The sequence below is a fragment of the Schistocerca serialis genome, chromosome 9 (genome assembly GCF_023864345.2).
Source record: "Schistocerca serialis cubense isolate TAMUIC-IGC-003099 chromosome 9, iqSchSeri2.2, whole genome shotgun sequence".
NCBI classification, from domain to species: domain Eukaryota; kingdom Metazoa; phylum Arthropoda; class Insecta; order Orthoptera; family Acrididae; genus Schistocerca; species Schistocerca serialis.
This window is the reverse complement of record NC_064646.1, coordinates 19,073,428-19,079,427: the sequence shown is the minus strand read 5'-3', so window position 1 is coordinate 19,079,427 and position 6,000 is coordinate 19,073,428.

Genomic DNA, 6,000 nt, shown 5'->3' with positions numbered 1-6,000 from the left:
CAAAAGAATGGCCCTGACTAACATTAAACTATACCTTTCACAAATCACTTACCTCACAAAAATCTTCGCTGCTCAAGCTACTGCAATACAGCGAGCGCCACTACTGCCAGCTAAATAAAAGATTCAAACTATGGAAAGCACTAACTACTGATAGGGATAGTTAGCAAATGAAAGATATTAATAGAGAACAAACAATGTATTTACCTTGATATCATCATATATAAATATAGCAGTTCACGACAAATTTCAAAACTCCGCCATCTCTCTCCCCACATCCACCACTGCTGGCGGCTCACCTCCAACTGCGCAACGCTACGCGCTGTTCACATTCAGCTGCCTAACACTACAATGGCGAGTATTACAACAATGCAAAGCAGCCACAGACTGCACACAGCACAGCCAGTGATTTTCATACAGAGGTGGCGTTACCAATAAAAAAACCTAAACAGCCTAACAGCCTACTTACAAGTGGTATAATTGGAGTAGGATTCGTTACGAAGAGGAAGGTAGGGAAGTGAGTGAGTTTATGTGAACATTTCGGTGATAGGGTTATTCGCATCAGAATCGACAGCACACCAACGCTGGCAACAATAGTTCATGTATTCAATGCCAACGCCGCAAGCAGAATATGATGAGGGAGACAAAGCACGTGAGGACGTTGAACGGGTAATTTATTATGTGAAGGGAGATGAAAATCTAATACTCATGACTGATGTGACTGAGGTTGTGGGGGTGGGAATGAAAGAAGGGTTACGAAAGAATGTGGGCTTGGTAGTTGGAACGAGAGAAAACAAAAACTAGTTTAGTTCTGCAATAAATTTCAGTTAGTAATGGTGAATTCTCTGTTCAAGAACCACAAGTGGAGGATGTATACTTGGAAAAGAACGGGAGATACGGGAAGATTCAGTTAGATTACATCAAGGTCAGGAAGAGATTTCGAAATCATATATTGGACTGTAATGCGTACCCAGGAGCAGATATAAGCTACGATCACAATTTGGTAATGATGAAAGATAGACTGAAACTTAAGAGGTCAGTTAGAAAGAATCAGTGTGCAAAGAGTGCTATACGGAATGAAGAAATACGTTTGAAGTTCTCTGAGGATATACACATAGATATTGTGTTAGTGAACAGCTCAGCAGGCAGTACAGTTGAAGAGGATTAAAACGTGATTCAAATCGCTCTAAGCACTAAGGGACTTAACATCTGAGGTCATCAGTCCCCTAGACTAAGAACTGCTTAAACCTAACTAACCTAAGGACATCGCACGCATCCATGCCCTGGACAGGATTCGAACCTGCGACCGTAGCAGCAGCGCGGTTCCGGGCTGAAGTGCCTAGAACCGCTCGGCCACAGCGGCCGGCAGTTGAAGAGGAAATTGGTATCTCTAAAACGGGCAGTCACAGAAGTTGGAAAGAAAAAATTAGCTACAAGGAAGATAACTGGGAAGAAATCATGGATAACAGAAGGAATAGTTCAGTTGATCGAAGAAAGAAGAAAGTACAAAAATGTGCAGCGAAACTGGGGAAAATAAAACTACAAGTCACTTGTGAATGAAATAAATAGGAAGTGCATGGAAGCTAAGGAGATATGGCTGCATGAAAAATGCGAAGATCTCGAAATAGAAATGACTGTCGGAAGGATTGACACATGGTACTAAAACCAAGGGTGGTACCATTAAGAGTGCAACGTTAATTCCAATGTTAAATACAGAGGAGAACAGACAGGTGGAAAGAGTGCATTAAAGGAATTTATGTGGAGGAGAACTCGTATGCTGATGTGATAGAAGAAGAAATAGGTAGTCAATAGGGATCCCGTGTCCGCTGCTCGTGGTCTTATTGTAGCGTTCTCGCTTCCCAAGCACGGGGTCCCGGGTTCGATTCCCGGCGGGGTCAGGGATTTTTCCTGCCTCGAGATGACTGGGTGTTGTTGTGTCGTCTTCATCATCATCATTCATACCCATTACGGTCGGAGGAAGGCAAGCCCGCATCTCGTGGTCGTGCGGTAGCGTCCTCGCTTCCCACGCCCGGGTTCCCGGGTTCGATTCCCGGCGGGGTCAGGGATTTTCTCTGCCTCGTGATGGCTGGGTGTTGTGTGCTGTCCTTAGGTTAGTTAGGTTTAATTACTTCTAAGTTCTAGGAGACTGATGTCCATAGATGTTAAGTCCCATAGTGCTCAGAGCCATTTGAACCATTTTTTTTTGAGGAAGGCAACGGCAAACCACCTCCACTAGGACCTTGCCTAGTACGGCGGTGCGGGTCTCCCGCATCGTTCCCCTACGCTCCGTCACGGAGTATGGGACTTCCATCATCATCATCAGGGACCCCGTATTGGAATCAGAAATTAAAATTGCTTTGGACTACTTGAGATCAATTAAGGCAGAAGGTATCATTAACGTTCAATCGGAATTTCTAAAATCACTTCGTAACGTGACAACAAAACGGATATTGATGTTGGTGTGTAGAATATATGAGACTGGTGATGTACCATCAGACTTTCGGAAAGACATCATCCATACAGTTCTGAGGAAGGCAAGAGCTGACAAGTGCGAACATTACCGCACAGTCATGTTAACAGCTCAAGCATACAAGTTACTGACAAGAATAATATACAGAAGAAAGGAAAAGAAAACTGAGGATCTCATAGGTGATGTTGAGATTGGCTTTAGTAGAGATAAAAACACCAGAGAGTCAGTTCTGACGTTGTGGTTGTTAATGGAAGTAAGGCTTAAGAAAAATAGACATTTTCGTATGATTTGTCGACCTGGGAAGAGCGTTCGACAATTTCAAATGCATCCCAGGAACTAAACATGCAGTTCTATTATATTCGTAGTTGTATGTTCTGTGAGGGGAAGAACGATGGGTTCGTGCAGTGCAGGAACTCTGCATGAGCTAATAGCCTTCATGACACACAGAATCTGCGAATTGCAACCATGTACAAATAAAAATTCGGTCAGGTTTTGGATCTAGGTATTACACATACGTAAGATTATACATCATTTTTTTTACTGGCGATTGTTACCTCAAATTACGAAACTCTCTTAACTCATGTTGGTGGAACGAAGGCACATACGTCATCCATTACTGGCGATTGTTATGGCAAAAAATCCCCAATGGTGGTGGCAGCAATGGCAGTATACCAAGCTGTACAGTGAATACAAATACTAAACTTCATGAACTCATTAAGGATATGCAGGGGAACGTTATTTCTTCTGTTTCAACTTTGAAACCGAGGCTCGAATCTACCATACATTTCTCTTGGAGACAAAGAGTTTCTGTTGCTAAATGATGTCCTTAAAATCTATTTGTAACCAATACTCTGCCACAGTCTATCTATTTACAAGTAATGACATAATGACATTCAGAAGGAGGGTTTCCCTGATTTGTTTTAGAATCCTGACAACACATTTTGTACTCTTCCAAATTCCTATTTTTTTTTTGTCTCCAGAGAAAGCTACTGTTTTTATCTTAAGGTATGCAAACCTATTAAAAAATATAATGTTATTCTTACCAAACAGATCTGTAATACACCCCTGGCCATTAAAATTGCTACACCAAGCAGGAATGCAGATAATAAACGGGTATTCATTGGACAGATATATTATACTACAACTGACATGTGATTACATTTTCACGCAATTTGGGTGCATACATCCTGAGAAATCATTACCCAGAACAACCACCTCTGGCCGTAATAACGACCTTGAACGCCTAGGAATTGAGTCAAACAGAACTTGGATGGCGTGTACAGGTACAGCTGCCCATGCAGCTTCAACACGATACCACAAAATATCAAGAGTAGTGACTGGTGTATTGTGACGAGCCAGTTGCTCGGCCACCATTGAACAGACGTTTTCAATTGTTGAGAGATCTGGAGAATGTGCTCGCCTGGGCAGCAGTCGAACATTTTCTGTATCCAGAAAGGACCGTAAAGGACCTGCAATATGTGTTCGTACATTATCCTGCTGAAATGTAGGGTTTCGCAGGGATCGAATGAAGGGTAGAGCCACGGGTTGTAACACATCTGAAATGTAGCGTCCACTGTTCAAACTGCCGCCAATGCGAACAAGAGGTGACCGAGATGTGTAAGCAATGGCACACCATACCATCACGCCGGGTGATACGCCAGTATGGCGATGACGAATACACGCTTCCAATGTGTGTTCACCGCGATGTCGCCAAATACGGATGCGACCATCTTGATGCTGTAAACAGAACCTGGATTCATCCGAAAAAATGACGTTTCGCCATTCGTGCACCCAGGTTCGTCGTTGAGTACATCATCGCAGGCGCTGCTGTCTGTGCTGCAGCGTCAAGGGTAACCGCAGCCATGGTCACATGTGTTGACTCAGGGATCGACACGTGGCTGCACGATCCGTTACAGCCATGCGGATAATATGCCTGTCATCTCGACTGCTAGTGATACGAGGCCGTTGGGATCCAGCATGGCGTTCCCTATTACCGTCCTGAACCCACTGATTCCATATTCTGCTAATAATCATTGGATCTCGACCAACGCGAGCAGCAATGTCACGATACGATAAACCGCAATCGCGATAGGCTTCAATCCGACGTTTATCAAAGTCGGAAACGTGATGGTACGCATTTCTCCTCCTTTATCGAGACATCACAACAACGTTTCACCAGGCAACGCCGGTCAACTGCTGTCTGTGTATGAGAAATCGGCTGGAAAATTTCCTCATGTCAGCACGTTGGAGGAGTCGCCACCGACGCCAACCTTGTGTGAATGCTCTGAGAAGCTAACCATTTGCATATCACACCATCTTCTTCCTGTCGTTTAAATTTCGCGTCTGTAGCACGTCATCTTCGTGGTGAAGCAATTTTAATGGCCAATAGTGTAAATAGAGTGAAGCACATAATGACTGCATAATACCTCTCAGAGCTAATGCCACTTCTGCTAAATAGATGCAAGTCATTTACTGTAGATAATTAAACACTGAAGAGCACATTGACTGAAATGAACAGGCTGAATAAAATTATTTCACAGGTAGTATGTACATTTAGTGTGTAATTTCGTATTATGTAGGAGGCACATATAGGACTCTTGGCACTTGCTGGACGTTCCTTAGATCTCCATCTTCGATGCTGCACGATGATGTCCACTGGCAACAGCTTCAGGCTGCGTCACTGAAGTGAGCACCGTTTGGAGTTGTGAGTGAAGGGTCACCAACTCAGCCTGCATCCTAACACAGCAATCACAGACCCTACCCGTGCTAAATGTGGCGGAGATATACACTACACAGTTATTAAAACGCACGACCGTCGCAACTAAGCACAGAAACACTCAAGAAATTCACGAATTAAATTAGTAAGCACAAAGGTAAATGAAAATAAGTCACTTGTGTTTGGAGCTCGCAAAAATACACTGCGGGCCATTAAAATTGCTACACCACGAAGATGACGTGCTACAGACGCGAAATTTAACCGACATGATGAAGATGCTGTGATAAGCAGATGATTAGCTTTTCAGAGCATTCACACAAGGTTGGCGCCGGTGGCGACACCTACAACGTGCTGACATGAGGAAAGTTTCCAACCGATTTCTCATACACAAACAGCAGCTGACCGGCGTTGCCTGGTGAAACGTTGTTGTGATGCCTCGTCTAAGGAGGAGAAATGCGTACCATCACGTTTCCAACTTGGATGAAGGTCGGATTGCAGCCTATCGCGATTGCGTTTATCGTATCGCGACATTGCTGCTCGCGTTGGTCGAGATCCAATGACTGTCAGCAGAATATGGAATCCGTGGGTTCATGAGGGTAATACCGAACACCGTGCTGAATCCCAATGGCCTCGTATCACTAGCAGTCGAGATGACAGGCATCTTATCCGCATCGCTGTAACGGATCGTGTAGCCACGTCTCGATACCTGAGTCAGCAGATGGGGACGTTTGCAAGACAACAACCATCTGCACGAACAGTTCGACAACGTTTGCAGCAGCATGGACTATCAACTCGGAGACCATGGCTGCGGTTATCC